The sequence below is a fragment of the Mauremys reevesii genome, linkage group 1, assembly GCF_016161935.1.
Source record: "Mauremys reevesii isolate NIE-2019 linkage group 1, ASM1616193v1, whole genome shotgun sequence".
Classification (NCBI taxonomy): domain Eukaryota; kingdom Metazoa; phylum Chordata; order Testudines; family Geoemydidae; genus Mauremys; species Mauremys reevesii.
In genome coordinates this window covers 30,758,702-30,783,864 of record NC_052623.1, presented here as the reverse complement: position 1 = coordinate 30,783,864, position 25,163 = coordinate 30,758,702, and the positions used below count along the sequence as shown (strand labels likewise).

Here is a 25,163-nt window from a genome sequence, read left to right as displayed (position 1 = left end):
TGGGCCCCCACCTTCTGTACTCAAAGTGGTATATTGATGTGAACATTAGTATGTTATATCATTTTGTATGTATCTCTTTCTGTGTATATGTGTGTTTGTATATAGCCACATTCTGCCCAAGATACACTGGCCCTTGCACAGGTATGTGTCAGGACAGAATCTGGGCCTCTAGGTGCTTAAATAATGATAGGATTCTTGTATAAGTGTTGGTGTCTCAGTGGAGGAGGCAGCAAAATGGCAATAAATTCCAAATCGTTTGGCTGATGGAAATACTTAGCGGCATAACATACCTTTCCTTTGAGTTTGCTAGTTCTTTGTTTCCTGTGTGCTGCAACCAGTTATCTGAATACAGAGATAAAAGAGCCGTGCAGCAGTGGATTTCAGTAGTGTATTGATCTTGCTGGGAATTAGTAAAAAAAAAATCAATTGGAGCATCTTGGTCACCAGCCAACAAAATAGGATTTAAGTAGTGCAGACTTACAGTACGAAGGGTTGGCTTAAAGGGTGCTACTGATAACTCACCTGATAGAACATAATGGTTATTGTGGAGAGGCAGTTATAATATTAACAGACATGCACAGGGAGACATACATGGTGACAAGTGCTTCTTAAATATTTTTTTTCCAATGAGAGCAGCAGTATTTTTGTTACTGAAAGGCTGGGTAGTAAAGCCAATTGATGACTTTATTCAATCAGCTGTTAGCTGGTATCATCGCCTGGGCAAAGTGCTGGAGTGTAACCACCTCGAGCAAATTACAAAAACATTTGGGTGCAAGAAACAAGATCATTATAAGTAAAACAATAAATAAAGCAACCGGGGAAGGGAAAACATATTTGATTTCTAATAAAAAAAAAGAATTGGAATTAAAACCCAGTTAAGGTTAAAGGTATGGCATTTAAATTCCTTATGCTGCTTACGCATGGACTATAGGGCTTGGCTTGCATGGGTGAGAGCCTTTCCTTCCCTTTGTGCCATGGACAATTTCATTCCCTATTCTCCAAGAAGTCCAAGCAATGGTCCTTCCTAGAATCTATGAGAATGCAAAATCGCTCGAAAGGAAGCAGGCCTTGCATCCATCTTAGTCCACACTGGTCAGTGGAGATGTCTGTTTGCACTAGAAGAATCAAAATCAGCCTTATTTGCACTCCTGTGTGGTTCCACGCCACCCTTAAAATGGGTCATTGTACAACATAAAGAATCTGGCCCCACGAAGTTTATAGAAATCTCTTAATAAAACAACACACAAATTTTCTATCTGATCCAGACTGACCTGTTGCAGTAATAGTAAAAAATTTTTTAAGTACATCAGAAGCAGGAAGCCTTCTAGATAACCAGTGGGGCCACTGGACGATCGAGATGCTAAAGGAGCACTCAAGGACGATAAGGCCATTGTGGAGAAACTAAATGAATTTTTTGCATCAGTCTTCACAGTTGAGGATATGAAGGAGAGTCCCAAACCTGAGCCATTTTTTTAGGTGACAGATCTGAGAAACTGTCCCAGATTGAAGTGTCATTAGAGGAGATTTTGGAACCAATTGATAAACTAAACAATAATAAGTCATCAGGACAAGATGGTATTCACCCAAGAGTTCTGAAGGAACTCAAATGTGAAATTGCAGGATTACTAACTATAGTCTGTAACCTATCATTTAAATCAGCTTCTGTACCAAATGACTAGAGGATAGCTAATGTGACACCAATTTTTCAGAAGGGCTCCAGAGGTGATCCCGGCAATTACAGGCTGATAAGCCTGACTTCAGTACCAGGCAAGCTGGCTGAAACTATAGTAAAGAACAAAATTGTCAGACACATAGATGAACATAATTTGTTGAGGAAGAGTCAACATGGTTTTAATAAAGGGAAATCATTCCAATCTACTAGAATTCTTCGAGGGGTCAACAAGAATGTGGACAAGGGGGATCCAGTGGATGTAATGTACTTGGATTTTCAGAAAGCCTTTGACAAGGTCCCTCACCAAAGGCTCTTAAGCAAAGCAAGCAGTCATGGGATAAGAGGGAAGGTCCTCTCATGGATTGGTGACTGGTTAAAAGATAGGAAACAAAGTGTAGGAATAAATGGTCAGTTTTCAGAATGGAGAGAGGTAAATAGTGGTGTCCCCCAGGGGTCTGTACTGGGACCAGTCCTATTCAACATATTCATAAATGATCTGGAAAAAGAGGTAAACAGTGAGGTGGCAAAATTTGTACATGATACAAAACTATTCACGATAGCTAAGTCTCAGGCAGACTGCAAAGAGCTACAAAAGGATCTCTCAAAACTGAGTGACTGGGCAACAAAATGGCAGATGAAATTCAATGTTGATAAATGCAAAGTAATGCACATTGGAAAACATAATCCCAACTCTACATACAAAATGATAGGGTCTAAATTAGTTGTTACCACTCAAGAAAGAAATCTTGGAGTCATTGTGGATTGTTCCCTGAAAACATCCACTCAATGTGAGGCAGCAGTCAAAAAATGAACAAAATGTCAGGAATAATTAGGAAAGGGATAGATAATAAGACATAAAATATCATATTGCCTCTATATAAATCCATGATACACGCACATCTTGAATACTGCATGCAGATGTGGTCACCCCATCTCAAAAAAGATATATTGGAATTGGAAAAGATTCAGAAAAGGGCAACAAAAATAATTAGTGGTATGGAGCATATGCCCTATGAGGAGAGATTAATAAAACTGGGATTTTTCATCTTGGAAAAGAGACTACTAAGGGGGGATATGATTGAGTTCTGTAAAATAATGACTGGAGAGAGAAAGTAAGTGTGGAGAAAGTAAATAAGGAAGTGTTATTTACTCCTTCTCATAATACAAGAACTAGAGGTCACCAAATGAAATTAATAGGCAGCAGGTTTAAAACAAACAAAAGGAAGTATTTTTTCACACAGTGCACAGTCAACCTGTGGAACTCCTTGCCAGAGGATATTGTGAAGGCCAAGACTATAACAGGGTTCAAAAAAAGAACTCGATAAATTCATGGAGGACAGGTCCATCAATGGCTATTAGTCAGGATGGGCAGGAATGGTGTCCCTAGCCTCTGTTTGCCAGAAGCTGGGAATTGGCAACAGTGGATGGATCACTTGATGATTACCTGTTCTGTTCATTCCCTCTGGGGCACCTGGCATTGGCCACTGTTGGAAGACAGGATAGTGGCCTAGATGGACCTTTGGTTTGATACAGTATGGCCATTCTTATGTTCTTAAGTTGAAGTTGGTACAACTCCTTTGGGAAATATACAAGAGTACACACTTGCCATTAGTAGAACAACACTCCTCTACAATAATCTCCCTTTCTCCACCCACTTCAGATGCTCATATGTTTAAATACCCAGGTCTGACTATGGGTGCCCATAAATTGCCCACTGATTTACCTTCTGACTCTGCATTCTCCCCAGGTAGATGAGCCCTCCACAATGGAGAGCTCAGTGCTGTCACTGCTGATTGCCTACACTGCCTATTTTCAGAGGTGGGATTTTCAGACCAGATGACTCAATATGTGATACAATGAGACAGGTTGGCAAGTGACTTCCTTACATGCCATGGCTCAGAGGCTACACTCCCGTCTCAGACAAAATCTATTTGGGTGGAATTCATGTCTCCCTGCATAAACCCAGTGAAAATGCGTATAGGCATTGAACCAAGTGGGATTGGTGAGAACAGAATCCACCACTCTCAATTTATAGACAGCTCTGTTGCAGCTGCTATTCCAGCCTATATGGTGCAACCTGCATGTGCCCATTTGATTTGCATAAAGCATGAAATCAAAGGGTCTTCCCTGGGCTCCCCACAGTGTACCAGTGAACCAACAGGTTGCCAAAGCCTGTGGTGAACATGGTGGTGCAGATATCCTTTCCCCTTTTGACCAGTCCCCTCACACCACCTTTCTGAAAACTACTACAGGTGTTGACCATGACAGGGTCTTCAAGGGGCCTGTGCGAGGTTGTGCTATGCAGAGAAAAGATGTTGCAGTTGTTAGGATGGTAGTGGTGGGTTCAGGAGACCTAAGTTCAATTCCTTGCTCTGCTTCAGATGCCCTAAATATGTATGTATTTGTACAGCACCTGGCACAATGGGGCCCTGATGTTGGTTTAGCACACCAAAGGAGACATGCATGAAGATTTCCTTAGGAGATCTTTTGCCTTTATGCTGATTTAATACCCTTGTTTTAAAATAAACCAAACTTTATATGTGTAAATGTATAGATAACATGATGAATTATAGAACTGGTGAGAAATTACAACTAATCTAAAATGAAATCTCATTTGTAAGGGAGTCCTAAATGTGTCTTTTTAGTTTGGATGTCTTAAGTAGTGATTCAAACTATAGGATCAATTTGCTTCTAGAAGCAGCATTTGGATTTAGTAGAAAAATATAGTGGGCCAAATTCATCTTTAGTATGACCACATGGATTTTGATGGAATTATATTAAGGGTGAATCTGCCCTATTTTGTTCAGCCAGGTGTAGAAATCGAGTGTGTTATGGTGTTTCCAGTTTGCAATAGGATGATTTTCTCAGCCACAGGTATGATATCTGCTTGGCTTTTCCAGCAATGTCGCTACATTCACCATAAGAGCTGATGAGCTGAGTTATGTTTCCAATAAATAAATTTAATGTTTCTAGGGATGTGTGAAAACTACCCATTTCAGTTCCTCTGACTCACACATTCCTTAAAACTCCAAGCTAACCTAGCAACACCTGCCAGTATTGCTACTCCCTGCTCCCGCCCTGCCTTTTCACCCACAGGAGCCTATCTCAGGACTTTTCCCCTTTCCACTGCACTGGAGGGCTGGAAATTCACCGTGCTCTTTCTGTCAATATCTTTGGAGTTCCTTTAAGCTGCATAAATTCTCACCATCATGTTTCACACTGAGTTGCAGATAGAGTGACCGGATAGTAAGTGTGAAAAATTGGGACGGGGGTGGGTAATAGGAGCCTATATAAGAAAAAGCCCCAAATATCGGGACTGTCCCTATAAAATCAGGACATCTGGTCCCCCTAGTTGCAGATTAGAGTGGCCAACCCATCACAAAGCATTAGAATGTTTTTAGGTACAGAGGGCACATGTAAAAACTCATCCTGGTTTCAGAGAGATTATAGGCTACTGCAATATTCCCTATCCTTCAAATTAGGGAATACTGCTAGAAACGGTAATAGCTCTAGGGCTGGAAAGAACCTGTCCAGTACATCTTGGTATGCACCTTGTTTGTAAGTGCTTCATTGTGAGTACTGGATAGTTGCAATTTGAAACCTATTTGGTTTTGATTGGGCACATACGTTAGGGAATGTTCCTTCCACTAAACCCATTAGCTAACATACTAATGAAAAGCAAGCTTATAAATAGCCTGACAGAGATGGAGTGCATTTGTTTCAAGATTAAATATTTTGAGAATTTTCCTCAGATTATTCACCCAGTCCAGCTCAGCACATGGTGAGTCCTGCACAGGGAAAAAAAGAAGTTTCTCTCTCGTCTTGTTTCCAGGAGACGGGGGAGTTGTCTCTCATTCCTGTCACATCCTTGACACTGCAAACATCCTTGACAGTCATGGCTTCTTTTGACAGTCATGTACAAAAGAAATAGGAGTCAAGAGAGCCAGATCCTCAGCCAGTGTAATAATATTGTAGCTCCATTGATTTCAAGCTGAAGTGCAAGGTGCTGCACTGAATTACACCAGCTAAAGATTTAATCCCAAATCATGAGAACAGGGTTCTAGAAAAAGAAAGATGTCAAATGTGTTTCCATGAAACATTGTAATAATAGTGCTTTTCGTCAGCAGATCTCAAAGTGCTTTACAAAGGTCAGTATCGTTATCCCCATGAATAATATCTAGCCTTTATATGCTGCTTTTCATCAATAGATATCAAAGATATAATCAGCAGATATTTTACCAATAAATACCACCTGTGAGTTTACCAGTCTGCCTTTCAAATTTCTGACAGCCTGTCACTCTTCTGAGAACAAATCAAGACTAAATGAAGATATTATAAAGTAACCAGGGTAACCTGAGTAAATAATACCCAGCTCCTATACAGAGCTTTTCATCAGTCAATCTCCAAGGGCTTGAGGAAGGAGAGAAATACCATCATTCACATTTTACAGATGAGGAAACTGAGGCACAGGGAAAGTGCTTTGCCCAAGGTCACACAACAGGACAATGGCAGAGATGGGAATAGAACCTAGGTCACACTGCCTCCCATTACAGTCTTAACATGATAGCATGTAATCCCAGTCATTATATGATTACATCATTATTGTTATTATTATCATCATCATCATCATCATCATCACAGAGCTCGGGACATGTTTTCTCATTAAAAGGAAATACGATCCTTTTAGTCAGCTGGAAGGATATATGGTATAGAAATGAGCAATAATCGTTAAAGGTACCAGAGCAATTGTTTCATTTTGAAACTTGTTTAAAAACAAGTCACTACAAGAATGTGTAAATATCAGCTTTCCTCCTTCTGATTAATTTAATATCAAGCATGAGATCAAACTCGTCTGCTTTTTTAAATTTAAATGAGAGTGCAATGAACTACAAAAGCAGCATGTATCAGTAGCAGCAGATGCAATGGATCCAATCCTATGAACACAGTTTTCTAAACATCTGCTATGATTGCAACATATTGAAACCAAAAGACTAAGACATTAATGGCTCAGCTCATTTAAGACTGTGGCTTAGCAGGTACAAGAAAATTGCACCAGATAGCATCTTACAGGATGAAATGTACCCAGTGCAGAAGTCCCACGCCAGGCTCTGCAATCTAAGTGAAGCCACAGGAAAAAGGCTTACATGATGCAGAGAGCTAGGCTTGCCCTGTGTGCATGAGAGAGAGATTACTTTTAATTGCAAAAAGTCCAAGTTTCAGTCTGTAGGCTGGAGTGGGCTCCCCATATGGGGGTGGAGGGAAGGGAAAGGGCGCAGTACTGCAGCTTTGTTCCTAGGGCCAGTGTGGATAGTGTGAATTTTGCCTCCCAATCACACCTGCACTTCAGCTGCATAAAGTCCCATTTCTCAAGTAACCTAATTTTGACCTCATCTGAATGCATGGCAAGGGGACTTGCAATGTTGTGGGGAAATTTCTTTTATATATTTATTTTGCTATACATTGTGTGTGGCTCTATAAATCCCCTGCCTTTGGCATGTGTTCAGATAACAAGCTACATTCCCTCAGCCTAAGCTATCTGACTCTCAGGCAGGCAGCCCTGTTCTGTTGTTAATTATATGCAATACGAGTTTCCCAGGGCCCGCTTCAATCTCCATACGAGTTTTTGGTTAGGCCTGTAGACGTCTGAAACCACCACTGGCCCGCACTACAATACAAAGATGGTGCAGCACAAGGACGTCAAAGCCACAGGAAAAATTGTATCTTGGATTATGTTAAGTGGGGTCATGTCTCTAACATGTTTGAGGAGGATTGGGGGTGGGGGGAGCGGAAATAGTGGTTTCAAAACAGATTCTTGCCATCTAGAATATAGTAGAGGATTGTGTTCCTTCTATAATTTTTAACCTTCCTATAGTATTATATCCCTGCTACACATTTCTATAGGATGTTTTAAAAAGCTATAGAAACTTTACCCTCAACTTAAGGATTTTGGAGCCATTTCATTTATTCATCAAGTTGTGCAGGACTTTTTCATAAGGGGATGACTCTTATAAAAACCTCCAGCTCATAGCTAGTGCTAGGCAATAGTGTGTTCTGATGACTTAGCAATGATCCACCTTAAGTGGGAAGAGAGACTATATTGTATTTTCTAGTACATAGAGATAAATAGCTCGATCTATGCCCTGTAGTTCTCCTACAACATTGATTGTAACTTTACTGATCATGCATTGTTGAGGTGGTCTGAATACTCTGGCCTATGTTTTCTGTGAAAATGTTTTACTGTGGTTTTCAGTAAGAGGGGTTCTCAGATATTTATGCTTGATTTTATTTTATACACAGGAATACCTCTGCTGGCACTGTGCAGAAGGCCTGGCAACCCACCCCAGTCTGGTCTCCACTTTTATGGAGACGTCTACCACTGCTGATTCTATATGTCCTTGCCTCAGGTAAGCTCAAGGTCTGTAGTTATGACTGTCTTTTGCAGAGCATGTGTAGTGTACAAGAGACTATTTTTGGTTTTCCCTAACCCCCAGGTATCTGCTCATAGGCTGGCCACACTCTTTCCCTGCTTGAGGCATATGTGCAAAATATCACCCCGCCAGTCTCACATTCAAGCAAAAGCCAGAGAGGGAAGTTGGCCTTTGCACCATAATTCATATTTAAAGCAACCATACATCCTGGTTTTACCTGAACAATCCTGCATTTTTCTATGATGATCCTCAGCCTCATTCTCATTTACACTCTTCTTCGGGGATACCAGAAATATGCCAGTTTCTCTGTCATCAGTCAGAGTGTTTGTTCAAGATGTGTTGCTATCCAGAATACAATTTGTTCCATTTACCAGCAAGAAGCAGTCCAGTGGAAGGAGTGCTCAGTGTGATGAGCAGTGTATGGAGTGAAAAAAAGGGGAGTATGGGTAGACACTATTCAGACCAGTTCTTTTACTCAAAGTGATTAACAATGCTCGCTCACTGGTGGATGAAAAACTCATTCAAAACAGGAAGAGGGAGATTTTCAAAAGCACCGGAGGGATTTGGGCGCACAGGGCCCTAAAGTCACAAATGCCCACCTAACGAGAGGCAAATGGGGGAAAAATGTGACTTCTGATGCCCCTCATAATGAGGGGTCCAAAAGCATCCCCAGATTGTGACATCTACTTAAATTGGATGTGATCAAGCCAGAGGTGCTGTAACAATTTGTATAGTGGGGGTACTGAAAGCCATTGAACCAAACTGTAATCCCTGTATATGATGGAAACCACTTCAAGCCAGGAGGTATAGCTGCACCCCCAGCACCCCACATTCCAGCACCTATGTATCAAGCCCATTAAGTCAATGGAAAGATTCCCATTGGCTCAGGCCCAAGGTAAGAGAAGGAAGCACCCCAAGATGACTCTTCCTCTAACCAACAATCAACTCCTCTGTCTCGTCTCAGTTACATTTCAGCCTACTCAGTGTGTTCTTAGCTAAATCTCAACCTCGGCCTGGCATAGGAAGATCAGTCCAAACCTCCTAACTGATTTTCACAATGTCATTACACACATCTTGAACAGGAACAGTGGCTGGACATAACACTTAGGAACCCTGAATGAGAGATCTCTTGAGTCTAGACAACAAAACCTTGTGGTTTAATGATATCAAAGGCTGCTGGCAGCTCTAAAAGAATTAGCCTGGATGCTTGACTTTTGTCCATTGCTAGGAGTAGATTATCAATGAGAGCAGCGCAGTCCCCAGGCTGAAAGCAAGACTGCTACTGCTCAAGATGTCTGAAGATTTCAGATGACACTAATGTTGTTTCAAACTGCCTGCTCAGTAACCTTCAAAATTTTGCATGAGGCTAGGAGTAGCTGTATAGGATATTTAGTAACTCCATCCTGTTACACTTTAGACAAGTGGGTTCCAGGTGCATGCATTATAATTGAATGACTGCAAAGAGTGCAATCAGTGACGAATTTCAACATCTTTCTTTATGAAACACAGACAGTAACAGATTGCTTCATGAAATGACAAGCTTTGCCAGGGAGGGAAAGCCACTGGGAGTGTTAAAGTAATCTTGCAGCTCTGATTAACAAGCTTCCAGATGCTAGATTAATGCCTGGATCTGAAAAAGTTTGCATCAGCATAAGTTTCACAGTCATTGATAGCAGTTGGCTTTGTTGGTAACACGCTGGAGTAGAGGAGAGAGATGACTGTAATTTGTAGAAGCACACTCTGGAAATACACCACCACACCCACCACCACCTGGTGACTTCTAAATAGTGCATCATGTTTTTTTATTAGAAGTTTACATTGGTACTGTTTTAGCAGCAACCGAACATCTCAAGGCTGAGATAACTTTCATTGTGCTGCCCATTTTGATCCCAGAAGTGCAATGAGCTGTAGAATATGTACAGTTGGTTCACTTGTGACCAGCTTTGTTCAAAATAATAATCTCATTAGAAGAAGTTACTGAGCCAAAGCTGGTATCAATTTTAATATTGAAAAGGAAGGAAAGAACCTAAAACTCACTGGAGAAAAATGTCACGTGTAAAATATGCTTTTAGAGGGCATGGATCTTCAGTGTAGATTTGGCTTTGAAAAGATGTGTTGAATAAGAATCACAAGAAGTTATGGTGGTGAAGGCTAGCAGTGAATCAGTGTTCATCTTGTCCGTGACTACATTATCGGGTATAGAATTAACTCAGAACATACTACAGTCAGTCACACTGTCACTTCAAATTTTCCAAGATGCTTTCGTGCAGAGGTAATTATTTTCTGCATTTCTCCATTGCTGGTTCATCTGCCGATAGAAGGATTAGTGAATCTAATATAGTCATACATACAATGAGGCATAACCTTGAATATGGGTAAATGGGATCATGGGAATTCACAAAAATAGTTTGCCAATATATTCGGAGGCATACCTGCCACTGTACAGCTTTAGAAAGGTGTGGGGTTTTTTTGTTTTGTTTTTTTCAGGGGGGAAGCCCCCCTTTGTCTTGCAGTCCTTTTGCTATTCTTGGAACTCATCATGTGATGAAGCATTTTCAGTTGCCTTAGCCTCTTCCTCTGAAATGTTTTTCTCACGTTTGGTTATTATGTGGTGTCTCTCGATGAGATTTATCTCTGCTTTTTTTGCTAAGGCGGATTCCTCTGTCCGGAGAAGCAGCTTAGCTGCCTTTGCATGCTATATATTTAGCAACACCTGCTGTTAGTTTATTGCTTAATGTTTAACAGTCCAAATATTCCTTTCTGAAGAAGAGGGATTAAACTAAAATGGCAAAAATATGGTACCATTAACACTGCAATTTATTTCCTGTTCAAAGATGAGATTTATTGGCAAGCAGATAATAGACTGCTTTCTCCAGGCTAATTTTGATTGTACTCTCAAATGTTTGGCTGACATTATATGCGCTTTGTGTGCTGACTAAGATTATGACCTGTTATCAGTTTTATGTAGCACCAGAAAGCCTTTCTACTAACCAAACAAACTGTCTTTGCTGTTAGCTTTGTGAAGCTCCAAAATATGGGCTACCGTTACTATTACCTGAAGTAGGATGAAATAAGGAAGTATCCCAGAGACTGAGTGGCCAGATTAATTTATAAAGGGCACTTCAATCAGACTAGGCAAGAAGAAAATAAAATAAAGTGTCTCTATCGTCCTTGGAAAAGAACCAAAACAAAAAATCTCCTCACAGATGTAAGACGACAAGTTACCAACAACAAAGTCACAAAAGACCTTAGTTCAAGTTTACAGTAGGCCCCCTACCAGTTCTGGCTTCATATCCAGCATTAAACTCCCTCCCCCGAGGTTCCTGTTTTTAATCTGCCTCCTGTACCTTTGGGAGCCATCCATTTGACAGTTCACTGTAACTGGATCTGAAACGGGATTTAACTTATCTGCCTCTTTTTCAAGAGCTAGCCCCTCCTGTCACTGGAACAAACTGATAAAGTCACCAGGGAAACAATACCCCAGGATGTGGCCATCGCTAGCAATCTCTTGCCCTCTGACCTGTTATAGGGGAATAGTTCCCAACTTTCCAGAAATGGTTTCAATTCTCCCCTCCGCTGCTGTAGTCCAATAGCAGTGTTACACCAGGGTAGAATGGGAAGAAGGCATGGATGGATCAGGCCTAATGATTCAAACAGCAAAGAGGCAAGGTTTGCAGATGACTCCAGAGCTTTGCCATCTGTATGTTTGGTGTTTACAGGACGGCCTGCAGTCAAATTACAAAGTATTAAGAATGAAGAGTAGCGAGGTAATATTATCTGTTGTTGGCTTTGTTCGGCCGGATCTGTCTCTGGGGCTGATTAGCGCCTCCACCTGAAGAAGTGAAGTCATCCCAGATTCTAATTTTATCTCCTAATCTTTAAACCAACAGTTTCTAAATAGCACTTTGCAGCCTCCGAAGTACTTTTGCCCTGAAGCTGACAGTAGCCCTGCAACAAATAATAATTTAAAGTGAAGTTCAGGGGAGGAAATCCTGTATTAAACAGAAAATGATTCTGTATAACAATTGAAGGTTGAAAACCCTTGTCAGTTTGCATACATGTCAGCCAATTTACCATCTGTGGAATCATCCCTCCGGTCTCCAAAGGTACTTATACTTGTAATTGTGAGAGAGGGTTTGTCTAATGCATTTGCTCTGCATCAGCTGCTATTTGCTCTTTTCATGTCACTGCTGGATAGGTTTATGTAAAAATGAAAGGGACATCCCTTGACAGCACTGGCATTTGAAAATTTGTTACAATGGAGACTTCGCTTGAGGGATTTAGGACTTTTGCATCCTTTCTGTCACAAACCACACAGTGTTTCCCTCTCCAAAAGCCACCTGTAGCCATTTGAGTTAAAAAATAAACAAAAATTAATAAACTAACCGGAGTTGTGGGTTTTTTGAACTGCTGACCATGATATTTCAGATGGGAATCATCTGACTATTTACTGAACAACGTACTGCTGACCATTGCTAGAAAGATCCCCTTGAATTTCGTCTGAGATCACACCCACTAAGGAAACTCTTGTTGCTTGGAGTCTTGTTACCCCATGCAGGGTTCCTGTCAGATTTCACAGAGTAGGTACTTGGATGGAGACTTCCGTAGAACATCCAGAAAGCAATGTTGGGGACTCAGTAGTTTTAGGGGTTGACATGCAACTGGAGGTGATATTTTATGGTTGGGATGTAAAACTAAGGTACTGACAGCTTAGGGTGACAACCTAAACTGAGAACATAACTTGAAACCAATGGGATTGCGCAATTTGAAGTTAGTTAACAATTCCCTTGATTATAAGATCAGAAGGGACCACTGTCCTGGGCCAGTGACCTATTCAGTGGGCCACATTGCTCCTTACATGCAATTTGCTCTATTCTTTGTTAAACTGTCATCAGTCTGATCTGAGCTGGGAAGCCCACTAGCCATGCATTGTATTGGAATGTCTGGCTTTAACAGCACTGGCCACAAAGGCGTATTCAGGCTTCCATCTTGCCTCTGTTGGCAGATTTCCATCACAGTGGATTCAAGGATGGTGACTAAATTATTAAGAGATTTTATTTTGAAACACTTCATGCATTATTCAAAGTCAGACATATGTGTAGGGTTTATATATCAGAATATCTGTTTTTCTTTCTCAAATTATGTGGCAGCATTTCAGGTTGCTAGAGCCAGGAGCCAAAGAAAAACCGTGCCCGATCTTATAATCACTTTGAAAGCTTACATACTAGAGGAACACATTTGTGAGATTGCTGGGTTGGGCTATTTTAATTTTATATCATTTCAGAGGGAGAGAAATGTGGGCAGTAATGATTGTGAGGGACAGTTTCACAAGAGTGCCTTTCATCCAAAGACCCCGTAAAACAGAATAAGCTACATTTGCTATGGTCCTCTCCATTACCCAGCTCTGGGGAAAGAAGAAGCAGAAATTGGGGAACAAAGCTCTGATTCTGTGGTCAGAAATGATTCATTGTACTATGCTCCATGCTTCCTGGACACCTTACCCTGTCTACTCTGTACAGTTAAGGCTTAGTGTACAGTTAAGGTTTTGGAGGAGATTGGGTGGTAAGGAGGTGTTCTGCTTCATGCCTCCCATAGAACCAGGCTGATTTCTGAGCCGAATTGTAAGCTGGAGTCAATACTTCCAAAAGCACCATTAACTCTTGTAGAGCTCCGATGCTGCCCAGTATGGGAAGGAAGAGCAGCACTGCTCCTGGGGGAGCCAGATGGGGAAGAGAAGCCTACAGAGCAGTGTGAAGCAGGTCTTTTATGGGGGAGTCTGCAGGTTTAGGGATAGGGGTCCCCAATGGATCTCTTGGACCTTCCCGTTTAGAGGCCATTTTCCCCCTGCCACCCAAAACTTTTCCCCTAAGTGGAATATTAGGAAGAAATTTCCCTGAATTAATTTGCAGACTTTTCTGTTCTCTTGGGTCATGAGTTTTACTGCAGGAGCTATGGGCCTATATGATGTAAACAGGGATCCCAGCCCTGAATGCAACAGCCTTTAGCCAATGCACAGCAACAGTATGTAAGGAGTAGCCATATCCAACTGAAGTGCAGGAGAAAGATAGTTAGGCAGCATGCCATTGTTCAGTTGGACACCAGTGCCAACATCCCTACTCCTCTTGTGAAAAGGGCACATGATTTTTATTGATCATAAGTGGGTAGAACCTGGTTTTTATGTCTCATCTCACCTTGAAGAGGGCATCTAACACCATGTTGGGGCACTGATTGAGAGGTGACTCAGAAGAAAGAGTGCATTAAATAATAACACCACCGCTTGTAGATCCACAATTTTGTTGGTCACCCATCCACATACTGACTGGTCTTACTGAGCTTGGTAGAGCGGAGAAGAAGAAAGCCAACTGTGGAGACTATAACTACTTGATTCCTCAAGGACACTAGATTTAGTTTTGCTTCCACTTTTACCTGTAAGGTCCCCTGGGATGTTGTTGTTTTTCAGGTCACTACGGTAAGGAGAAGTTTTAGAATCCATTTGTCTGTACTCAGATTCCACGGTGATGGGCGCAATATAATAACCTAAATAGAACAGAATCAAACAACTATTGGGATCCCACTTGCCTTTCCTGTAAGATGACCTGTCATGTAAACTGCAGAAGTCAATGGGAGTTTTGCCATTGATTTCAATGGACTCAGGAATGAAAGGATCAAAGCTGATTGCCTAACATACTAAGTTTCTTGTCCAACTTATAATGCAGCTGCAGCACTTACATTAGCAACTGTATCTTTATTTTGGTGATGCTTCCTAAAGGAAATTTCTGATCCCTGCTAAAGTCGGCAGAGGTATTCTGAATGCACTTGAGAAAAGTTTCAGAACAATGTTGTTGTCATCAGTAGGTATATAAAAGTGTCTTTGTTCCAAGATTGGTGTGGTACAGGTATATTGCAAAGGATAAGAAATTCTCCAAATCAGCTCACATTCTCAGTTTGCAAATAGGAGTTTGCAACTTTTGCTGGTAGCAAAAAGACATTAGTACTGTTAAATGGTGACTCAGAGATCCACACTGCACGTTTGAGCTTACAGGAGAATTCAGAGAAACATTGAGCAGGAAGCAGTACTGGGAACAAAGCCGGATTTGGTTCTGATATGAGATGATGCTATTGCGGATTATTGGAGAGGCAGAATGACTTGAAACCCTGACCTATAATTATATCAGTAGCAGCTATTGTCCTACTTCAAGGGTTTTAAAAAGTGACGCAAAAATAAATTATATACTAAAGACAAGTGGAGTATATCAGGTGTCCTTGGCAAGCGATGTAATGAAAATTAAATAAAATAACAGCCCTTTAAGGGGATTTGAACAAGCAATCTTTCATGTTTTATAGTGCAACCACTTGACCATCGTTGCCATCACACTACAGACGAGAAATGAGACATTCTGAGAGCTCTTGAATCTTATGAATGAACATGGTGAATCAGCACAGAGTGATTTAGCACAGGTGTTCCTGTAATTGGGCTGCTCTGGCAAAATCCTTAATGGTCCTCAATGTCACCTTTCCAGTTTCATTATTTCCTCCCTTAACATTTTTATGTGCTTAATTTGTTTATCCAGGCATGTTTATTTCTTGTATTAAAAAAAAACCTCACAAAGCAGTACATTAATAATAATAAGCAGCTTTCATGACGTTATCACTGAAGGTCTTAAAGTAGAATATGACCCCCCAAGTTCATTGGCAAAGGTCTCTGCCCTGGAGAGTCAGCAATATTTATCATCTTCAAGTCTCACTAGCTCCCTAAAGTTCAGTGAGTTGACACTAAAATCTTACTATCCATTCTAAAATGTTATTGAAAATTAGTCTGAGGGAGAAAGACCCTGGAAAAAATAAAGAAGAAATAAGAGAGTTAGGAGGGAAAAAATGAAGGGAACGAAGGAGGAAAACCCCAGAAAGGTGAATCAATTCTTCTAGGATGCTATTCAGTGTCTTTGAATGTCACAGCTGAGATGGGATTGGGCCATTTATAGGACTCAGAATACAGAACTTTATAGGTTACAAGTAATATTTTGAACTGAATCTGGAAATAGAACAATTAATGTTCTGCAATTGGTAAGGACTCTGGCAGAAACTCAACAAAATTTCCACCCAAATTTAGAGAACGAGGGCTTCCTTTTGTGTATTAGTCCCACAGTGCTTCACATGCTTGGAATAAAAACTTTTTACTCTCTCCCCAAAGAAGTGTTTAGACTTAAAGGTTAAGGAAGCCTCATAGCAATAAGGTGGAGTAGATAGGCAGTATTATCCCATTTTACAGATAAGGAAACTGAGGCAGAGAGAGAAGAGTTAGGCAACTGACCCAAAGCGTTAGTGACCAAGCTGGCACTAGAATCTAGGAGTCCTGGCCCTGCTTTCACAACTAGACTCCTGGAAGAAAGAAACATGCCAAGGTCCAAGGGAGATATTCCACATGCCATGCTCCTAGACCACCTGCTATGCAGCCATTTTGGAGGCCAGCAGTTACTTCTTCCAGATCAGGAGTTGTTGCTGCCAGGGACCTGAAGCTATTGGGGGCTTCCAAAGCCACCTGCTTCCTAGAGCAGGGTGAGAGGCTGCCAAGTCTGCATTTGCAGGGAACTGCAGGTGAGAGTTGCAACCAAGAATTGGGTGGAATCATTTCACCAGTTACTTGGGGTTACCAATCTGATGCTTTCCCAGACAGCAGGACCGATAGCAGGAGCCATGAGGACTACACATTTCAAATTGACCCTTGATTTGAGATTCACTCTCAACATGGGCGGTGGGTATAATAGGCCAGGGAAGGGTCTGCCTTCCCTGGCTGCAGCTGCTGCCATGGGATGCTGGTCTGGGGCTGCTCCAGCCTGAAGCCAGCTGGTGTGGCTGGGGCTGCTCTGGCCCCAGGGGGGCTCAAGGGTCTGGCTGTGGTGGGTGGGGCTTTGTGCATAAGGGATGGTGCTGTAGGGCTAGCCTCCCCAAAGGGAGAGGTCCACCCGCTGCCCTGACTCTCAACCCCAGAACACACATGTGAATCACTCCTGTTCTTCTCACCTGGTTGCTGGGGCCGGTGCCTGGTCTCCAGCCAGCCCCACACCCCCTGCCCTGCCCACAGCCAGCCCCACACCCCATCTCCAACCAGCTCCAACCAGCTCCCCTGCCCTGCCCTGCCCAAAGCCAGCCAGCCCCACACCCCCTGTCTCCAGCCAACCCCTGCCACACACCCCTGCCCGAAGCCAGTCAGCCCCACCTCCCCGTCTCCAGCCAGCCCCTGCCACACCCCCGTGCCCAAAGCTAGCCAGCCCCACACCCTGTCAGGTTATTCATTTATTTTCATTAAATATGTAGGCTAAATAATTAAATTAATACATTTTCAAGCCAAATATGTATTAATTCTAATGAACAATGCCACATTATGCTGTATTAATTTTTGAAAGTTTATAATAAGTGATGCTCTGGGGGGAGGGGTGGGGGCGGGGGGCGCAAGGTGGAAGTTTCGCCTAGGGCACAGAATATCCTTGCACCGGCCCTGCATGCTTGCTGTGGAAATGTAGGGGTCTCCCAAGCTATTACACAGGCCATAGATCCAATGACTTTCCCTAACAATCAAGGGGTTCTGTGATTCGATTCAGCCTTAGGGGACAGTGGACCGAGTGAGAGCCTGCCTTGGCCAGCTGATGAACAGTTCGTGTGTGTGTGTGTGAGAGTGAGTGAGTGAGAGAGAATCACTACTCTTAACATTTGGATTTCTTTGCATTTACTCAAATCAGGAGAGACCTTTTTTTTCAGTTCCTGGGGAATCAGAATTTGTTTCTTCATCTTTTTGCCATCTTTTTAAAATTCCTTTGTTCAGAGGCCTTTGGAATTGAGCACTTTATATAAAGAAAGGAATGTTATTGTTGACATAGCAGCAATGTACAAAAACTGGTGTAGAGATACAATGGTAAAAGAATATGGATCAAAACATCCTGAAGTGTGTATCTGTGACTAGTAAAATTCATGCTATTTAAGTAGAAAAGCATTTTTTATCCTTTCAGTTGACGGGGGGGGGGAGTTATAAGGAAGACATGATGTTGTAAGACTTATTCAGCATGAATAGGTGTGAGGACTGAGATGAAAATGGTATATCACTAGCTGAAAATTCTTAGTTAGCAAAGGTCTGACATGATCTATTCCCTTTACCCTTCTCACAAAAAACCTCTCGACACCTTTAAGCTGTTTGCTTTTGTTCAGAACAAAGAACACAAGATACAATACAGTACATACGTATACAAACATCCTAGACAAAGGAGTTAACAGAATAAGAGCAGGATACATTTATTTTCAGAATCAATGTCAGACCCTTTACACTTTATTTTTCACCTTGCACCAGTTGATTGATAGAGATGTCTCAGAATTTCCCCAGTCTGCCCCTATTCCCACACTAGTTATTCCAGGACTGCCTCCTAGAGAGAGGCTGAAGGCTAAAAACTCACTGCTGGATTTCAAACACCTTAGTTTGTTCACAAGTGTTTGGAGCTGGAGTTTTGGTGTGGATCGCTTTTGAAATAGGGCTGCATCAGAAATTTGCATCTATGATTCCTCCACCTAACCCCAGCATTTGAGGTATTACCGGCTAGGGGTATAGTCTCTCCTCTCTATTTCTACCACGTGAGCTAATGGAGTAACGGACAGCAGTAATAAGCTGTTATCTTCCATGTGGACCTGTTACTAGAAAAGTATGGAGATACACCCTTTCACCAATGGATTTCACAGCTGTTTGCTAGACAGATCCTCAGGAATAAAGGGTTCAGTTCCAGGTTCTGTAGAAGAGTGTGCTCTGGTGGTCACAGACTCTTTTTCCCCTGCCTGCCCCACTCCCTTGCTGCTACCCACCATTGTCTCCTACCTGTTCAACCTCAGCCCTGATCCTCACCATGCCCACCGCCAACTCTGATTCTCACCTCTCTGGCTCCTACCTGCCCCTGGACCCACCCCCCCAGGGCTCCTGCTGAATCTGACAATGCTCCATCCCCTGCATCACCCAGTTTCTTTTCTTCCCTTCACCAAATGCCAATCCAAACAATAACTCATTCTGCCAATACTGTCCATGTCCCTCATCTCTGTTCCTATCCTCTTCCCTCCAAAGCTCTTGCCCCTTTTCTTCCTATTTCCCTCAACACCTGCAGCTAGCTCCCTTTCCCCCAGGCCCCTCTTCCCCATTCCTGGGCCCTCTGCATCTGCGTCAGGCTGTTTCTGCCCGAACAAAGGCAGAGGGAAACATGAGAGCACAGGAGAGACCGTCTCCCTGCCCAGTTCCTGCGTCTAGCATCACAGAGGCCTGCAGCAGCCAGCAGGAGCAATTGAAGGGAAAGTTCTCTCAGGCCCTGCAGTCCTGCCCAGCCCAGCCTCTGTGGGTGTGGCACATACACTGCGCAGCTGGACATAGGAAAAGTGAGGGGATGGAGCATGCTCAGTGCAGATGGAATCTTTGGAGAATTTTATCTACAAAGTTCTAACAAACGTCTACTGAGCATGTGTGAATTGAGATTTTTCAGAGGCTTAAAATTTACCAAATTGTAGTTAATTTTTATGTTGATGGCAAAAGGCACATCCCTGACTTTGGGGTGACCCATCTACCAAATTTCAAGTCCCTACTCCAAAGCATGGAGGCACAAGAACTTCTCAATGAAACAGTGATTGGAATTTTTGAAATGTGGAGAAAACAACATATTTTCCCCTAACCTCATTCTCAGAAATGTCTAATCAGTTTCTGCTGAGCTGAAACTTTACAAAAATGTTGAGCTCAAGCAGACACCCAGAAGGAAACATTTAAACCTGAACAGTTGAATTTGGCAAAGTTATAAGCAAACAAAAACAAGTTCTCATAAAGGAAAGTGTGGCGCAACCTTAACTATAGGCATCAATGCCTGTATTGCCTGTAATTCAGCTTTGTTTCCCAAATATACAGCTCAGAAAGATTTTACTCTGTTTAATATGAAATAATACTCCCTGCAGTAAGTGAAACGTCTGTCAAATTCTACAAATGGCTCTGTTTACTGCTGTCCTAGACAGAATGGAAAATGTCCAAATCTCAGAGTTACTCACACATTAGACAGCCTCAGACATTTTCCTGCCCCTGATGTCTTCCTGTCTTAAGGAGCCACCTGTTCTGCCTTTATCTGGTCCTGTCTGCACTTCCTTCCCATCACTTCTATACAGTGTTCTTGTTGCCAGACATATAAGAATGCAGGGGTCTGTAGAGAGAGAAAACGGAACTCAGTTAAAATCATATGGATTAATCTGTGGTCACCTGATTTCACTGAGTCCTGAAGGTAAGCAAGTTCAGTAAAAACCAATAGAAGCTCAACAGTCACCACACAATGAGGTTCCACACTGGTGTAACTTGGATCAGAATCGGGCAGAAATTGGGATCCCTTCCTATACAGGGAATAGGAGACATCACAGGACCTAAGGCCCAGACCCTCAAAAATATTTAGGCAGTACCACCCATTAGTTTCACTGTAAATTAGGTGCTTAAATAGCTTTGAGGATATGAGTCTAAGTCACTCTGGAATGACAAATGTTGAATCATTAATGGTAACCACTTCACACAACAAATAGAAAAATAGCCAGACCTGTGTTCAAACAACATCTCACCTGGTTACCAGGGAAGAGTCTATTTTATATTCACATTCATATTTGTCATGTGAAGTGGTTACCATTAATGATTCAACATTTGTCATTCTGGAGTGACTTAGACTCATATCCTCAAAGCTATTTAGGCACCTAATTTACAGTGAAACTAATGCGTGGTAGTGCCTATATATATACATAGACATACACATATATATATATATACACACACACACACACACACTGGCTACTTTTCAAGAAGATGTGATGGAGCTGGGTGTGCAAAATATACAGTTGTCTATGTTGAGCTAATTTTGTACACGCGTGTGCATGGTTTTCATGCACATATTTGAAAATAAATGGCCTAATTTTCAGCGCTCCCGATGAAGTCAAAAGGAGATGCTGGTGCTTAGGCCTTTAACCCATAGCATTTTTAAACTAACCTATAGGCTATCTGTAGAGAGGCACAAAACAGAAAACTAAAAGGGGATAATTATACTGACCTCTCCCTTGTAAAACTTTTTGAGTTCTATGGATAACATATGGTATATGAGATAGGTGTCATTATTATTGTCATTATTATTCAGAAAAGGACCTATTATAAGAACAGTGACACAAACAGTTAAAAAACTAAAAAACTCTGCTTAGGAACATGAGTGAGAAAAACAGCTGTGAAGAATCCCCTGTTGGCAAATGAATGACTGCAAATCGCATACAACTTAGTTCATAACCCAGACCCTGGAAGCCATCCTGCTTTGATTTAAAAGGGAAAGACTGCACTGGAAGGCTTTTGGCCTGGTCACAAACAAATCCAGATTTTGTGTAATTAACGTGAAGGCTTGTCAAATCGTAGTTAATCAGCTATTTTATTGCTGGGACCTCAATCTCAGGACTGGTTTAAAAACAAATAAATACATAAAAATGTAGGATGTCAGCTATGTGACACATGTGCCCAAAGTTGTCTCCTATTAAACCCATCACTGATGTAATAAGCTTGTTCCTCTTTAGTGTCTGTAAATAATCAGGAGGCACCCATTGTGTTAGACTCAACTGTCAGAGACATCAAGCTCCCTCAGCAACCAGGAAGAAGCCATGTCTTGTGTTTTGTGGTTTAAAATCACTCCCGATTTCAGGGGGAAGCAGCAGGAGCTGCTACATTTCTGTGTCTGCGCAGAGAGATGATAGCTTAATTATTCTCTCCTGTCCTTCCAGTCTCCTCAAGATGGGACATAGTTGGAGGCTAGGGAAACCAAGAGAACCTATAGCTAGACCCGGCCAGCTGAGTGCAGGAGTCAAAAGGAAAGAGGAAGTTGTGTTTGGGACAGACCATGTTCCAGGGAGTAGGGTGTTAGAGCAGAAATCAGGAGTCTTGGGCTCTGTTCAAGGCTCTGACATTACCTTGCTTGGAGACCTTTGGGAAGTCATTTCACCCTTCTGTGCCTTGTTTTCCTATTTCTCTCCCTCATTCCAATGAATCCTGGAACCTGTTTCCCTTCTGAAGTCTCCTGGGGTAGGTGGGAACTTGTGTATTACCACCTACATCGGTGTTTCTTAATCTTTCCAGATTACTGTACTCCTTTCAGGAGTCTGATTTGTCTTGCATACCCCCAAGTTACACGTCACTTAAAAACTACTTGCTTACAAAATCAGATGTAAAAATACAAAGTGTCACAGCACACTATTACTGGCAAATTGCTTATTATCTCAGTTTCCCCATATAATTATAAAATAAATCAACCTGAATATAAATATTGTACTTACATTTCAGTGTATAGTATATAGAGCTGTATAAACGAGTTATTGTCTGCATAAAATTTTAGTTTGCACTGACTGCACTAGTGCTTTTTTATGTAGCCAGTTGTAAAACTAGAAAAATATCTAGATGAGTTGATGTACTCCCTGGAAAACCTCTGTGTACCCCCAGGGCTGTATGTACCCCTGGTTGAGAACCTCTGACCTACGTCCTCTTACTCTGATGTCTTCAGGAAGGGTTGGCTGACTCACCCTAACCTGGGATATTCAAAAGGCATCAGGTGGCTTCTTTTCCTTCTTGTGTCTTCAGTCCTGAAGGTTGCCACCTTGGTGGTAAGAGACCAGCTTTTAATCTCCTGCATCCTGCAGCAGTATGGTAGAAAAGGCTCTTGGTCCACTAGTGCTGGCTAACTGGATTCTGGGGTAGAACCAAACTATGTGTCATGGCCAGACCTAGTAGGTGGAACCAGAGTCTGCAGTCACGAATCAGGAATCAAGAGTCAGCTGGGTAGGATTATCAGGAGGTCAGAAGCAGGAGACTAACTGGAGGTCAGGAATCACAAGTCTGATGCCAGGAGTCAAGCCGGGTCAGAATGCCAGGAAATCAAGCTAGGGAAGCATAAGGCATACACAGTCCAGAGCAGGGTGGAACCCAGTTGTTCAGACAGCTTCCTATTCCTGCTGCTGGCTTAAGTAGGGCCAGCAGGCCAATCAGCTGCTCTGGTACTCCGACAGCTGGAGTTCAGGGGTTGAGCCTTGCACTGGGGGCTGGGCTTCATGGGTCCCAGGTAAGCTATTTCCAGCAGGCTGCCAGGTAGAGGCCTTGTAAGCCTGGATTCGAGACCTGGGTCATAATGCTAGGGAAACTCCTGTGTTGCTAGGTGAACTTTGTGGTTTTCTTACGCATGTATGACCTGAGCTGTAGCACCTGTATTTCCCTAAGCATCATGCAAGACGGACTAGGGGTCTTGCTGGATTTTTTTTTTCATTACAACATCTATTAACTATCCATCCATCAGCAGACTTGCAGATTAGCTGTGCCTCATTTAATATGACTTTCTATCTATCCAGGCACTAATACGTCCCCCATCGCTGAACTATCTGAGTTCCTCACATCTCTTAATTTATTTTACCATCCCAAAATCTACTATCCCCATTCTGCAGAAAGAAAACTGAGGCACAGACAGGTTAAATGGCTTGTCCAAGGTCACAGAGGAAATCTGTGGCAGAGCCTAGGAATTGAACAGACCTCTCCTGCATATCAATCTACAGGACCATCCTTTCTCCCATTTACCATTCTCTTTTGCCTGTTGTTATTAGGGATACCCTATGTATGGTTAAAGGAACCAAAAGAGTCAGAAAACGGAGCCAATTATTCACTATGTGCTAGATAAGGAAGTACAGCCTGCAAAACCAATCATTAGACTAGGCCAAGGCCCATATGTGCTAGTCCTCTAATTTTCTGTGAATGGCTTCCACTGCAAGTGATATACAATATACTTGTTATAGACAAGGTGGATCTAATTTCCATTTTCTGACACACTTCCACTACCCTGCAGTCACATGGCCACTGCATTGCCTCTCCATTTCATGAGCACTCCTTAGCTAGGAGTGTATTTACAGAGTGTATATTGGCATGTACGGAGACCTGAATGACCTCAGAACTCCTTTTATACTATACTTGCTGTGAACCAGGGCTGAGTTCCTTTCAGGTCTGTGAGCAGAGTGTCCTTTCAGCCAACTGAAACACAGCTACTACCTTAACTCAATGGTTCAGAATGTGCCTTGACTTTTTGCTGTGTGTTCTGATGAACTGGGTGCCTGATGTGTTACATTCTTTCCTATTACACTACTGTGTTTTCCATTTTTTTCTGATAACTACTCGTAGTCCAAGCAGCCTAAGGCCAAAGACTTTTTTTTAACCCTTAAATCTTTCTAATTTCTGTAACCCCTCTTGTTACCCCTCAGGTTACCCTGGTTGCTTCGTAATATCCACATTGACTTGGGGTGCTCTAATAAGAGTAAAAGGCAGGCTGAAATAGGCAAACCAGACTAGTAAACTCTCATGTGAATTGCCGGGGGATGTCTTCTGGCAGCCTCCAGTACTGGTCTGCTTTACCATCCCCAGAAACATCCATCACAACACCTATCATGGCAGTTCTATTGCTTTGCAGTGTAGAAGCAGCCCCTCCAGACTCAGGTCCTGAGACCCCACCAAAAGTATCACACAATCCCATGGGCCAACTTCCTTTTGTCCCATCTATCAAAAGAATTGCCAGTTGGCTCCAATGAAATGGAAGCAACCCCTCTCATTGTAGTGCTGCAGCTCGGCAAGTCAGTGTTTAACCCCTGTATTGTTTTCTGATTGCCCAGCTGAAAACACACCTTTGGAGAACCTTCTGCCTTTGCAATGGAGACCAAACAGAAGAAGTCTTTTGCAAAGTGCGCTGTTTCATAGTTGCAGGAGCACAGCCAGAGTTTTGGTTAATCTCTGGCGTGAGGCCAGCAAAACAGTGGATGTTACCATGCATACCAGCAAAGAGCGAAGATGCTAGCAGTGTTGGAAATTTACCAGACTGGGGACCAGAGTAAGCAGCTCAGGACCAAGTACCAGAAAACCAAGGACCAAAATACCACCGTGGGCAGCTCATCAACATCATGCCTGTTTTCTGAGGCGTTTGACTGGGTGCTAGGAACTGCGCTGAACACTGAGCCAATGGCAATGCATG

At 42.3% G+C, this 25,163-nt stretch overlaps 1 long non-coding RNA gene across 2 annotated transcripts in view; it reads right to left on the bottom strand.

Moving 5' to 3' along the window:
• LOC120403672 overlaps positions 1–25,163 on the bottom strand; it is an 89,226-nt gene that overhangs the window by 45,001 nt on the left and 19,062 nt on the right. Inside the window, exons 2-3 of one of the 2 annotated variants that reach the window (XR_005597665.1) lie at positions 20,155–20,303; positions 10,202–10,408 (exon numbers count right to left, since the gene is read on the bottom strand). This is a non-coding gene — a long non-coding RNA (uncharacterized LOC120403672). Of the gene's footprint in view, positions 1–10,201; positions 10,409–20,154; positions 20,304–25,163 lie in introns of those variants that run through there. The other variant, XR_005597680.1, reaches the window with a different exon arrangement.